The sequence below is a fragment of the Hemicordylus capensis genome, chromosome 2 (genome assembly GCF_027244095.1).
Source record: "Hemicordylus capensis ecotype Gifberg chromosome 2, rHemCap1.1.pri, whole genome shotgun sequence".
Classification (NCBI taxonomy): Eukaryota; Metazoa; Chordata; class Lepidosauria; order Squamata; family Cordylidae; genus Hemicordylus; species Hemicordylus capensis.
The window spans coordinates 366602871-366618060 of NC_069658.1; the positions used below are offsets into that span (position 1 = coordinate 366602871).

The 15190-nt window shown below is 42.8% G+C and overlaps 1 protein-coding gene across 6 annotated transcripts in view; it reads right to left on the reverse strand.

The window, feature by feature from the left end:
• The window catches only part of KCNIP1 (potassium voltage-gated channel interacting protein 1), a 539171-nt gene that overhangs the window by 75689 nt on the left and 448292 nt on the right, over positions 1-15190 (reverse strand). Inside the window, exon 1 of one of the 6 annotated variants that reach the window (XM_053295929.1) lies at positions 7246-7351. The exons of the other annotated variants lie outside the window; for them this stretch is intronic. The gene's annotated coding sequence lies outside the window, so the exon portion shown is untranslated. Of the gene's footprint in view, positions 1-7245; positions 7352-15190 lie in introns of those variants that run through there. 6 annotated transcript variants of the gene reach the window in all.

Below are 15190 nucleotides of genomic sequence, written 5' to 3' on the forward strand. Positions count from 1 at the left end.
GGCAACTGCAGTTGCTAATTTTGGCTATAGGAGGATATATTTAATACAACAGAAAAAAACAAAATTTAGCGGGGGATCTTTGGGCTGGAAATCACACTGCAGTCACTTGAATAGTTCAAACAATGATCACAGATTCAGTCCTGTAAGGAGCCCTACCATGCTGTGAACTGCATCCAGTTCTTCTGAAAAGGACAAGTATCATGGATCAGCCCTCATTGAGCTAGGGCTCCTGGCATTCCAATCTGTGTTAGGAAATTACCCTTGTAACTTTAGCTTTACAAGTACAGGTTGAGTATCCCTAATCCAGACATCCGAAATCTGGAATGCTCCAAAATCTGGAAACCACCACGGCATGCGCCACAGCGCTGACTCAGGTGCAGCTGAGCACCTCGTAAAAAAACAAAGAACAAAATGCCTCAACTCACTCGCTCGCTTTGGTGCTAGAGACTTTAAATAAAACCTAAAAAAATAAAATACAGTGTACAGTAACCTTTCATGTTTAGACTTAGATCTGATGCCCAAGATATCTCATTACAGTATACAAATATTCCAAAATCTGGAAAAGTCAGAAATCTGGAACACTTCTGGTCCCAAGCAGTTCAGATAAGGGATACTCAACCTGTACCATTTTCTGTACCTGACTGACTGTACCAGTTCTAGTGGGGTGCACTAGAACTGTGGCTTGGCCCAGTCTTATCTGGAGTCACTCACCTGAACCCGATATTATGAGATGTGGAGAAATTTCTCCAAAGCCGAAAACGTCTCTGAACTTTAGGGAAACAGAAACTGAAATTCTCTCCAAATTCCAGGGTTCATAGCAAGAAGAAATTCCAGATTTTTCCCCCAGATGTTTTTCTCCACACTCTTGGAAGAGATTGATTTACGAGTAGTTTAAAATGTCAACGCATGGCATTATATTTTATAAGAGAGTTTTCATATGACTACTTTTTCTTACATTTTTGTTCCACAAGTTTAGGCCTCTGAAGGACCTAAACCTTCATTCAATCCTGCACAATAAAAATCTGTTACCTCTATTCTGGAACAAAAAATGTGATTATGCATAACAGAGCTTTTTCAGATCCTTTTGTTCTGGTTTGTCCTGGGTGAATGAAAATGCCCCATTTTTCTGTCTCTCTCATTTCAGTTGAGCTTTCCTAGTAGAATTATGACAATATAATTTGTGGCACTCATGAATCCTCATTTTTGTGCTGCCAATGATAATATGAGCAATATGTTCATTGGGCTATGCCTCTGCATCTAAACCAGGAGTTCTGCACATTTTACATACTGAAATAAAATGACAAAGTAGCAAGTTGGTAATGCATCAGCCACAGCAAAAAGAAAAGAAAAAGAGCATTTGGGTAGATAATATGTGTGCATTTGAATATGTTTCTTACATGCATTATTGAAGTTGCATATGTCTGACAATCAAATATTTCATGTCTGTGGAACGACAAATCACTTTGTGTTTCAGTCTGTTAAAGGGAACAGCTAAATACATTCCGTTACTCCTCTCAAATTCCATTTGATGTTCCACTCTATATAAATGATAGCTCGTCATTCAGCACCGTTGGGCATGGGGGTGGGGGGCAGAATTGTAACAACTGGGAAGCAGGGGCCAAAAGGAGCTCTGCCATTCCTTTGAATAGTTTTTTTTTTAAAGAAAGATAGCAAGCTTGCCATTCTGCCACACTACAGATGAGCCTCTACCATTACAAACAATTAAAAAAGGCAATGAACGAAATAAATGCAATGTATTCTTTCATTCAAAACCTCTCTCCATTTGTTTCAGAATGAATGAAAATTGTATTTAAACTGTGCGGTTAGGAGCAGATGAATGGGTTCAATATGGTTGCATTTTCCATTTGTTGAGAAACAAAGGCACACCGCTAATTCACAGTAACTTAGATAAACAAATGTGTTCTTAATTCTCAGCCTCCCCAATTACATTTGACCTCTACTGATTAACTAACATTTTGTTGATTTATCTCCAGATTAAAGCATACAGTTCTAATAATAATGGGACTTTATCATCTAAGTTGATTTCTCATAGCACAAGTGCTAGCATTTATACAATTTCAGCTTGATACAAGATCATACCATTTACAGCACCAGTAAAATGTATTCAAATTCCAAGGAAATGTTTAGCAGAGACAGTGGCTGACATGCAGACTGGCAGGTGCAACCGTACTGACTTCCAGACTAAGGCTGCGCCACTGTGTGAGTGGGAGAAGGGGCAATTTTCAACAATCCCCTCTTCCCTCTGAAGCCCAGTCGGCATCACGGAAATATGACCATGAGGTTTGTGTGACCTTCGGGGATTATTTGCATGACACACAGTGGGTTTCAGCAGGAATAGAAGATCACTGAAAATTGCCCCTTCATCAGCTTGCACTACAGCACAGCCTTAGTCTGAAGTCAGCACAGTTAACCAGCACAGTGCAAGTCTGGATGCCAGCCAATATATATAAAAATACAAAATATACAAAAATACAATATATACAAAAATATATCAACTAGTATTGTCTATAACACGGTTTCTTAACTTTGGGCTCCCAGATGTTGTTGGACTACAACTCCTAGAATCCCTAGACAGGGCCCAAGGTTAAGAAACCCTGGTCTATAAGGTTTACTGTTCAACTCATCCCTAAAGAACCAATCCATCTTTCTATCCCTCCATTAATCCACTGAGGGGTTTTTTTAAACTCTTCTTATTCTCAATCAGGGTGGACAACACCAGAAGCACTTAAGATATGAAAAGACTTTAAACTTTCCTGGATAATCCTTGATCACTACATTTTTTTGTGCCAACAGAGTTCTGTGTTCTGAAAAAACTTGTCTGTCTCTGAGCTGTTTGGATACTCCAAACAACCCTTTTAAATGTTTGTAGGGGGGAGAGTTGACATGTACATCTCCCCCATTCCACTACAGCCTAATCACAGAAGAGGTGATTTGTCCAAACCACCCCTAAATTTGCAGTCTGTACTACATTAAAATGGCATTAAACTGTGCATTGAGGCTGTTTGGACAAATTGCCCTAATGTGTTGTTTAGACAGTGCTCTGGGTGGAAAGAAGACTTGTGCACCCATGCTTGACTCCCCTGCCCCCTCCACTTATTTAAAAGGGCTAGTTGGAGTATTTCTGGCACTTAATGAAGCCAAACTAGAAAGTCTGTTGGAAATATGGGTCCCATCTCTATCAGTGATGACCTGGAACTTTCTGGCAGTGATGCGCTCCCCCCACCAGAAGTTTGCCAGGCCATTCCTGGAATATATTTTGTCATTCAGTCAATACCTTTTCATGAAGCCAGAGTCTGCCTGCTGATACTGCTATTATTCTGCTTGCTGCTTTCTTGCTTGCTTGCTACTGCTGAGTACGTATTTCGCATGCATATTGTAAATTGTATTTTTTAGCCTACCTTCCTTAAGGAAAGTAACTTCATGAGATCATCCAGCTTTCTCTCTGTGTGTGTTCGTGTATGCGTGGCTTTGTCCCCCTATCAACTTCGCAATGCCTGGACTGATTTGAACCAAATTTGTTACAGGGACATCTCAACCGCATAGTTTGTGATAATGTCATCCATCCAGTTCAAGATGGTGGACACATGAACATTTGGGGTGGAAGTGGGAACCGATATGAACCAAATTTAGTTCAGTTGTAAGGACATATAGGGACACCTCAATGGCATAGTTTGTGATGATGTCATCCACCTCAATTCAAGATAGTGGATGCATAAATGTTTCAGGTGGAAATAGACTGACTTGTGAAGATGGTGATTATCAATTAAGATAATAGTGAAAAGAAAGTAGGCAGATTAGTTCTTACTAGAACTTCTTGTTGCACTTGTAATGGTATACCACCTTAAGCGTGTTTAAGATAGAAAATCAATATAGAAATTCAATAATAAATAGTCTTACTTTTTCAAATTAACCACAGGAGTGGAAAAGCAGGTTATGTTTAAACAATTTCCCTTTTGAGCACTTTTTTTCTGCTCAAAATCGATCCCTCCAAAAAACTGCTTCCCCAGCAGGAAAAAAAGAGGTTGGACTGGGACATTTTGAGTAAACAAACAGCAGGAAGAGAAAGTGTTACGCAGCTCCTCCATATCACTTTCCCATGGAAACTTGCAGCCTCCCATGGCTGCTTTTCAACTTAAACAAAAACAAACCCAGATGTCAGAATGCTCACGCTTCTTCAGCATGTTATCTAGTTTGGTGCACAGATAGCAAGCTAATAGTTAAGCATTTGGAAGAAACTACCTTCTCTCTATTCCGTGTCTTTTATATTATGCCTGACAGCTGTATTCTCTGATTATGTCACAGTGAATGAGATCAGAATCAGACATTCAGTATACAATGCTAAACAGCCATTGGCTCTTCAAAGTGTCTAGACTGCACTCTCAGAGGTTAACAAAGCTGTTCTATTGTCCCCTATTACTGAGACAGCTCAACAAAGAGACTGTATAAATCCTGTAATTCAGAGGCCATATCAGCTAAAACATTTCTATTATGGCCTGGTTGGATGATAAGATCCATTTCAAAAGGCAAGTTTGGAATGCAACACACAGTGGCTAAAGCAAATACAGATGAACAGGTATAAAGTGTGCATGAGTGCTTTGAGTTATTGAAAATGCTTCTCCCACTTAACCCCAAAAGAATGAAAAGAATCAATCCTTTCATTCCTTTCCTTCAAAGCAGGATATAATTTCATCCAACACACGCCTCTCTCACTTATTGCAACTTCCCTTTCCTTTGGCTGCCTGTAGAAGATCCCCCTTGACTAGTTTGTGAATGCAGAATTGTTTATTTGTCCAAGTTACCACTCCGATGGGAAGTGTCAAGAATATAAAATACATTCACCTGCATTTACTCCCAGTACATACGTGAACAGTAGCTGTTCACAGGGCCAGCCTTTCCATGAGGGGAGGTGAAGCAATCACCTCAGACAGCAGGTTATTGGGTACCAGTGAGGCAGCAAGATGCCTTTCTACCGCCCCTTAAAAGAAAATGGGAAAGAGAGCAAGAGTGTGTGCCCCAAGATGGTGGGGGAGCATTTGGTGCCCTGCCTCAGGTACACAGAGGTCTTGAGATGCCACTGGGTCAATATATCACTAAAACACTCTCAGCCTCCAAACATACTTTTCTTAATGAGACAAAAATGCAGTTTCTCCTAAAGACAGACTCCATATTCTTTCCAAGCTGACAGGATCAGTTTCTCTGTATAGCACATATATTTTAAAAATTCACTATGTTAAGAGACTATACAGATCTGGCTGTAGTTGCTGGTCCTTGGTAAATGCAAAGTATAGATTTTTACAGGGATGAATGTCATCAACAGATATATAGACAAATATTTATTTTGCAGTCCATGAAGCATGAAAGAAGATGATGTAGAAATGCATATTGTCTTCAGCTGGAACTTGGAGCCCTTGATAGAGTAATCTAGAAGCTAGTAAATTCACTTACCAGTCCATGAATTTCCTCAGTAGGGTTCAAGATTTAGATAATAAGAACTCCCATTGAAACACCAAGCATATGTCAGCCATATTAATTTAGTCTTTCTAGTTAAAAAGCAGGAAAATGACAACCCATGCTCATATGGCTTGTGCTGAATTTGACATTGCATTATCTTATACATGCACACACAGGGCCAAACTATCATGAGACACTAAACACATAATTATCTCCCGGTGTGTGTTTTTCCCCTTTAACAGCTGCTATTAGAGGCCTAATCCAGATCAAGATTGTGGTGTTGGGTGGGTGGGAGATTTAACCCTTTGCACACACATGCACACACACACACACACACATACACACTGTTTTCCTGCTGAATACCCCAGAATCAGTTCTTCTCACATTTCTGTCTGAATGTGCTACTTGCTACAATCTGCCTCCATTGGCTGTTGGGGGATGTTTTACAGTAGGAAAAAGGTGGGGCTTGGGGAAAGGCAGGATCCTACCTACCTTCCTCCAGATGATGGTCAGTGTCTCTTTGGGGCTCTTCTGCTCATGCACCCACATGACCAAAACAGTGACGGACAATGGAAGTGGGATTGGGAGGAAGAAGTCCCCTGCATCCCACAATGCATCACGTGGGCACCAGAGATAAAGCCCTCTCCGATGCAGAGGGTTCCTCTCCCTGGCAGGGGAGACATCATGATCATGATGGTGGTTTTCCCAGGGTGAGGCTCATCCATTGCATGGGTGTGCTGACCCCTGCAATTGGGACTCTATGGCCGCCACTTCTGGCAGTCATTTTCAGAGCCCCAGTGCTGCATATGACCAGAAAGTGAGGTAGGATTGACTCTGTTCCCCTCCTACATCATCTTTTGCCCAGGTAGCTGATCTGGGCTACCCTCAGGGCCGTCCCTAGTGGGGTGTGGGTCAAAGGAAATCGGCATATGCGGGGCCTCCTTAACATTTCATATCATTCCAGAATCATACCGATTGATGGCATGCAGTGTAAATAGTGTGCGTGAGGTTTTTGGACATGTCAAACCAACTTGGACATATAGTGCATTTCTAAATGAGTAAGTAAGTAAGTAAGTAAGTAAGTAAGTAAGTAAGTAAATGCACAACACATGCTTCACAGTTCTCACTCAGACTTTCTGGGCTATAAACCAAATTGAGCACAGTACACTTATAAATATATATTTATTATATATTGTTTGTTTGTTCCCAAATTTTTTGTAATTTTCTATCATGAAACAAGCCACTTATAGGACTTTCTTGATGGGGTTTTCTAATTTTTTTAAAAATTAAAAACCAACAATTTGTCCAATCCACTTCAATTTAAATATACATATTCCTCCCACCCTGCCCTACATCTCTGCTAAATACCAAAGCCCTATGCCAAGCATTCCAGATGATCTAAAGCCTGGGGCAGAAAGGTGGGTGTTTTACCCTTTTTTTATGTTTTACCCTTTTTTATGAAAGCAAAGGACAGATTCTTCCATATGGAGGTGGAATGATGGTCTAAGGCGGAGCCCCAGTTCCAGATATTTTTGCAATTTTCTGCAATGAAACAAGCCACTTTTAGGACTTTTTAAATGGTGTTTTTTTAAAAATTAAAAACATATTTAAAATCAACAAATTTCCCAATCTGTTTCAAATTAAATATTCAGAGTCTTCCCAATCTGCCCTACATAAGTATGTGCCCGATATCAAAGCCCTATGACAAGCCGTTCCCTAAATATTCAAAGTGTGTGGGGGGGGAATAACCACAAAAAGGAAATCACATTATACCTCCATTACTAAGCCTGAGGAGTCCAGTGGAGACAAAGGCTGGGCTGGGCAGGGCAGAGGGTCTGCCCACAGCGGTGGTGGGCAAGGGCAGCCAGCCCAGCGTTGGCCACTCTGCCTCCTTCCTTGCTTGCTTGAGGCTTCAGTGAGGCCTGCACTAGAGGCCTCTCTGGCAGCCCCGCCCACCCACCGAACAGCTGAGAGGTGGAGAGGGAAGGAGATGTAGCAGCTTGCCTGGAGGGAGCCTTTCAATCGCAGGCAAGCCTGTGCTGTGCGTGCATACACACACACACACACACACACACGGTCAGCTCTCGGGCTGGGCTGCAATTGCTGAGACTGAGACTGGGAGAGAGAGCAGGGCAGGCTGCGGTGTGCCCAGAGTGGGGGCTGTGCCAGCTCGGGGCTGGGGGCGATTGCCCCACCCTAAGGACAGCCCTGGCTATCCAGATCAGCAGCAACTGTGTCAGAAGGCCTCCTGGTCTCCCAGATGACACAGGCTACTTGGGTAAACCCTCTGCTACCCAAGAAGCTTGTGTCATGTGAATGGGCTCAATATCTTAAGGCTGTATCCAGCACTCAAACTACCATATATTAATTTCCTCTCTCTACCAATACACGTTGGTCCTGGCTTTGACTCTAGATTTTGCTCCAGTGTATTGCACTTGTTCCAATAAAGGGGACTTCAGTCCCATCAGTTCATTGCTTCAACTGCAAGTGAAGAGCATGGGTATTTGCTTATCCATCCATGATTCACTTTTCAAATTACTCCCTATAGCCCAAGGAAACCATTAAGCTAATGAGGTAAATAATAAATGGTCATCAAAACAAGAAGATAGTGAATAAGCCCTGCTGCTGTTGCTCATATTTACCCAGCAGGATGTGTTGATCTCTGCACTTCATTAGGAAAGTATATTTGATAATCAAAATTTCAGAAATTTCACCATAAAAGAACAGCAAATGAATAAAGAGTGAATTAACATTTGACGACTTCATGGTTACTACTTCTCTCAGCAGCAGCAGCAGCCGCCTTGGCAGGAGCCCAGGAAGTGTTCAGATTATTCTCTTTGCTAAAATTTATGGTAGAATTTAATGGAGATTTATTCATACTTTGCTGGACTATGATTTATTCCCTCATGCTATCATGCAAGGTGATCTCTCCTGCCAGTTCTCTAGATGACTTGAGTCCCTCTGTCATGCATTCTCTCCCCACTGCAGTTCCTTGTGCATCCCCACAAAACTTACCACTTCCACAAAGTGACTAAAGTCCAACTTCGCACGCACAATTTTGGTAACCCTCCCCAAACCCCTACAAAGTATGTCAGGATTGTTATCCCCAGATGGAAAGTGGCAGGCTGTATTGTAGTGCCTTATCCTTACCAAATGCCAAACATTGGCTGAGATTTGAACTGAGGTGTTCTTGCCTCAAAGCTCACACTTTTAGCAAATGTACTAAACCAGCAGTCAGAATGATAGTGGCTTTGTCTGTTTGTCTCTATGTTTTTATATTTTTTGGCAAGGGCTGTACATTGCTGACACATATTCAGCTTGTTATCGAGAATAACCTACAGGTTCTTTCTGCGCTGCTGCTTCCTAGACAAACATTCCCTAAGTAGTAATTGTGCTGCTAATTGTTCTTACCAAAGTGCAAGACCTTAGAATGCTGCTTATTAAATTTCATGCTGTTTATTTCTGTCTGTTAGCCCCATTGCCTGAGATAACTTTGAATTGTGGCCAAGTCTTCCGGTAAGATAATAAAGGACCTCCCAAGATGGAAAGAAAGTAGGGAAAGGGACTCTGGAAGAATTCCTCTAGAGACCTTTGTGACAGGTACTTCTGCAGTGGAACCTACATGCAGAGAAGACCCTTGGAACACATAAAGGACCTAAATAATAGCATTCATCCAAAGCATAGAGTGAAATTAAACAGAGTTATTGTTCAGTACACAAAGAACTTTTGCTGACAGTGTGGAATCTCCTCAGAACCCAGCATTACTTATGGAAATCAGGCCTAATGAGGTGGGGAATCTCTCTTCTAAATCTACCCCTAAGAGAGAATAATCTCAGAATTTAGAAATAGGCTGGTTCTTGAACAGTTGCTGAACAAGTGGTTCATTTGATCACACTGGCATTAGTTTCCACAGCAGCATTATTGCAAGGTACTGATGACAGGAACACACTAGAACTATGCAGAGCTCTTTTGATACATCTGGAAATTGCTAAGCATATTTTTCAGCTCTGCTGCAACAATACATGATCACTAAAGCACACAAGTCATTAGTAATCCAACTAAGAAAAGTAACAGGGATCATAGTTACATCCTTGTAAGAAGGATGAAGTAAAGTTGACGGTGGCCCTGGGGCAGCCCACTGCCTGCCTTTACAGCAGCCTCCCCCATGCCACATGCCTACATTCTTTGCACCAGCACCCAAACACACCAATGCAGGGGGCATGGCCCGTTCCTCTCCCTTGCTCGGTGGAGGAAAGAGAGAGAAAGGAAGCACCCAGCCAGGCAGCATTCTGCATGCCAGCTCAGAGAAGGTGAAAGGGGCCCTGGGAGAGGGCGAGATTTGTGCCCATCTCCCAAAGCCAGCAAGTCCTTTGTTGGCTAGCTGGGTGCTTCTTTTTACTACCTTGCATAAGTGAAGGAAGGAAGAGAAGCACTCATTTGTCAAACAAAGCCCAGGCTACTGGCTAGGAGAGGGTAAGGGGCCATGCTTCTATCTCTCCCAGCCGGCAAGCACTTCATTCACTGGTTGGGTGTGAGGGGGCACACTAGTGGCCCTGATGCCAGCAGTCCAGGGACATTTGTGTCCCCCCCCCTCGCAATTGTGGCTATGCCACTGGATTGTAAACCTGTCCTACAATTAATACACAGATGTAGCTTATTCTAAACACTTATAACAAGCAATTATTATTGCCAGGCTCCATAGATGACTTGTACTAGGAGCCCTGCAGATCAGAAAGAGATTTCCTGCTGCCTCTGCCAATAGGTCTGGTGGTTGGAGGTGGGACCTGAGGTGGTTCAAGCTGAGGCCCTTACACAACAGGCAAGAATCTCCTGGCTCAGAGAATCAGAGGAACACAAGAAGAAGAAGAGCTAGACAGCTGTTTTACTGCCTGCCCATCAATGGGTCTGAGCACTTGATAATTAAAAGCTCATCGCCAAATACCCCAGGCTTGAACCACACATTGCAACTAAAACAAAACTGCATATAATTATAAGTTAATACATTTAATGGATTTATGTGGTGCAAATGCTAAAGAACTGCCTCCCCACTTGCAAACCTTACTACTGACAACCCCATTCCACTATAAAGGCCCTCCTCTGGTCTCTTCCCCCAACACCAGAGGTACAGCTTCTGTGCACGGTCTCTTTGTGGCTGTAGCTCCATGGCAGAGCAGATGCCCTGCATGCAGAAGGTCCCAGATTCAATTCCTAGTTTCTCCAGGGAGAACTGGGAAAGATCCTTAGATGAAATACTGGAGAGTTCCTGCCAGTGAGTGTAGCAGATAGTACTGATCCCAATGGACCTGTGGCCTGACCTGCTATGTATTCCAAATACTCATATGTGGAATGACCTTCCTAAACTGGTGTGGCTACCCCCCCATTATTGTCCACCTTTAGACAGGCAGTGGAAATTGTTCTCCTTTGGCAAGTCTTTCAGGATGTTGTTGTTTCTGTAAAGAAAATTGTCATTTTATTGTTTTTGATGGAAGGGAGTTAATTAGTGCTGGTCTGAAAGTCCTCTGTTTTTGCCAAAGATATTCTTTTTGGTGAAAATTAAGAACAATCACTTTCGGGGGAGTGGGGAGGGTGGGCATCAGAGTGAGGAAAAGGGTTTGGGGTACCAAGCAACTTACCAGTGGTTCAGAACACCTTCTTCTTTTCTGTCCAAAACTGAAAAACACTGCCATCTCTGCAGAGGTGGCAGCAGCAGCATTTTCCCAGGCATTCTGGTGGGGAAATGGCAGCCAGAAGTTGTTGGGGAGGGGGAATCATTTAAAACACTTTTGCTACACTGTGCACAGAGTTAGCAGAATTTTTTCAGTTTTAAAAGACAGAGGTAAAACCCACCCTTTGTCAATGGTAAGCAGCTCCATCAACTCTGAAACTTTTTCAAATACTTTCATGCCCATCCTCAGACATATTTAACTTTCTCTCTGCTCACCACAGAAAAGGTCCCTTGCACACAACACACTTATTCTGAAAATGCCAGCACTAGTTTTTATTTGACTTTTTTGTAAACCACCATGACTGCATTTTTATACAGAAAAGTGGAGGCAAACATTTTAGTCATGAATAAATAAATAAATACTCAGATTCCCTTTCTCAGAACCTGGATTTTCTGAAGAAGCTCCTAGTTGTCAAAATTCACTAAGTGTTGAATACAAGGGCCTGGGAGATTACATGTTCATCAAGGGAAAGAAAGACTTGGGTGTTCAAAAGCAGTAATTGTCTCTAGTCAGTTGAAAGACTTATCTGATTTATATAATATGTTGCACTTCCTCATGACTAATTCTTGCTTGCTGCATCCAGTTTAGCCAAGTCTGCATGAAGTAATCAAATAAACAATAGTGATAAAGTCAGCTTGAATCAGTTAAACTAAATGATGAACAAATAACTACATCCTATGCAGCCAAGAGGGTATGGGAGCTGCTGATCTTGCTAAGATAGATACTAAACTCTGACCCTGAGCAAAGGAATTCACAGTTGGTACAACTGAGGCAAAAAAATCTTCAGAAATAAGAAACCAACTAGTGGAAATGTCCCGCCTCAATTCCTAGAAGTGCTAACTAATGTGAAGGCTCCTAGGCCTTTGAGCTACTAAGCACTGATACATTTGGAAGATACAGATTTTATTATTTATTTATTTATTTATTTATTTATTTATTATTTGCTTATTTAAAATATTTATATCCCCCTGCCCCTCCAGTACACCACTGCTTGGGATGGCGCACAACAATAAAATAGATACAATATACAATCAAAGTAATAAAATTAACCAAATTGAACAAACAAGTTAAAATATAAAGTTAAAAACAAGATTATATACCAGTTCTGCAACAATTACAGAGATTGAAGGGATAGAATCTAACAAGCTAGAAAACCTAAGTGGACTGGAGTCCTCCACAGAAACCCTGTGGGTGACTATACAAGGCCGGAAAGGAAACGTGCTACTGGGGACGTGCTATTGCCCTCCGGATCAAAATGCCGACAGTGACTGGGAGTTGCAGGAGGAAATCAGGGAGGCGTCAAGGAGAGGCAGGGCTGTAATTATGGGTGATTTCAATTACCCACACATAGACTGGGTAAATTCACATTCAAGTCAGGACAAAGAGGTCAAATTTCTAGATACGCTAAATGACTGTGCCCTAGAACAGTTGGTCATGGAACTGACCAGAGAGAAGGCGACCTTGGATCTAATTCTGAGTGACACCCAGGACCTGGTGCGTGATGTCAGTGTCATCGACCCTTTAGGGACAGTGACCACAGTGCCATCAAATTCAGCATACATGCGGGGAGAGAATCACTAAGGATGTCTAACACAGACATTTTGAATTTCAGAAGAGGTAACTTCTCCAAAATGAGGAGTATGGTGAAAAGAAAGCTGAGGGGGGAAATCAGGAGAGTCACTTTGCTACAGAGTGCATGGAGTTTACTCAAAGCCACAATACTAGAAGCCCAGTTAGACAGTATACCCAAAAGGAGGAAAGGTACCACTAAGTCCAGGAGGATGCCAGCATGGCTAACGGGTACCGTCAAGGAAGCCATAAAAGGGAAGAAGACTTCCTTCCGAAATTGGAAGGCCTGTCCAAATGAAGGGAACACAAACTCTGGCAAAAGAAATGCAAGGTGACAATAAGGAAGGCAAAAAGAGAGTTTGAGGAACATTTAGCCAAAAGTATCAGTTGGACCATTAGACAATGAGGGAGTGAAAGGGATTATTAAGGAGGATATGGAGGTTGCAGAGAAGCTGAATGAGTTCTTTGCATCTGTCTTCACGGCAGAGGATACTGAGCATATACCTGCTCCTGAACCAGGCTTTTTAGGGATGGAGGCTAGAGAGCTGAGTCAGACAGAAGTGACAAGGGATGATGTTCTAAACTGTCTGGAAAAACTGAAAGCTAACAAATCACCAGGGCCGGATGGCATCCATCCAAGAGTCCTCAAAGAACTAAAATGTGAAATTGTCGACCTCCTTGCTAAAATATTTAACTTATCCCTGAAATCGGGCTCTGTACCAGAGGACTGGAGAGTAGCAAATGTAACACCGATTTTCAAAACGGGATCCAGGGGCGATCCGGGAAATTACAGGCCAGTTAGCCTAACGTCCATTCCAGGCAAATTGATGGAAAGCATCCTCAAGGATAAAATTGTAAAGCACCTAGAAGAACAGGCCCTGCTGGGAGTGAGCCAGCATGGCTTCCGCAAAGGTAAATCTTGCCTCACCAACCTTTTGGACTTCTTTGAGAGTGTCAACGAGTGTGTGGATCAAGGTAATCCAGTTGACATAGTCTACCTGGACTTCCAAAAAGCTTTTGACAAAGTTCCTCATCAAAGACTCCTGAGGAAACTTAGTTGTCATGGGATAAAGGGACAAGTACATGTGTGGATTGCAAACTGGTTGAAAGACAGGAAACAGAGGGTAGGTATAAATGGAGAGTTTTCACAATGGAGGGAAGTGAGAATTGGGGTCCCCCAGGGATCTGTACTGGGACCAGTGGTTTTTAATGTATACATAAATGATCTAGAAGTAGGCGTAAGCAGCGATGTGGCCAAATTTGCAGATGATAACAAACTCTTCCGGGTAGTGAAATCCCAAACGGATTGTGAGCAGCTCCAAAAGGATCTCTCCAAACTGGGGGAGTGGGCGACAAAATGGCAAATGCGCTTCAATGTTAGCAAGTGTAAAGTGATGCACATTGGGACAAAAAACCCCAACTTCAAGTATATGCTGATGGGATCCGAGCTGTCGGTGATGGACCAGGAGAGGGATCTTGGGGTTGTGGTGGACAGCTCGTTGAAAGTGTTGACTCAATGTGCGGCAGCTGTGAAAAAGGCAAATTCCATGCTAGGGATCATTAGAAAGGGGATTGAAAATAAAACGGCTAACATTATAATGCCCTTATACAAAACTATGGTGCGACCACACTTGGAGTACTGCGTACAATTCTGGTCACCACATCTTAAAAAGGACATTGTTGAACTGGAGAAGGTACAGAAGAGGGCAACCAAGATGATCAGGGGCCTAGAGCACCTTTCTTATGAGGCAAGACTACAACACCTGGGGCTTTTTAGTTTAGAAAAAAGACGACTGTGGGGAGACATGATAGAGGTCTATAAAATCATGCATGGTGTGGAGAAAGCGGAGAGAAAGAGATTTTTTCCCCACTCACACAACACTGGAACCAGGGGTCACTCCATGAAATTGATTGCCAGGAGGTCTAGGACCAACAAACAGAAGTACTTTTTCACACAACGCGTTCTCCACTTGTGGAACTCTCTGCCACAGGATGTGGTGACAGCCAACAACCTGGATGGCTTTAAGAGGGGTTTGGATGACTTCATGGAGGAGAGGTCTATCAATGGCTACTAGTCGGAGGGCTGTGGGCCACCTCCAGCATCAAGGGCAGGGTGCCTCTGAGTACAGTTGCAGGGGAGTAATGGCAGGAGAGAGGGCACGCCCTCAACTCCTGTCTGTGGCTTCCAGCGGCATCTGGTGGGCCACTGTGCGAAACAGGATGCTGGACTAGATGGGCCTTGGGCCTGATCCAGCAGGGCTGTTCTTATGTTCTTATGTGTCTGCCAGACATCTCCCTCCCATGCTGCTCTTAAAAACACAGTACTTTGACATCAGCATCCCATTGTGCTAAGCCCCGTAGAAGCATGTGTGTCATTAACTAAAGCCAGCTGTCATAGAATGCTGCTTTATACACACGGCTGC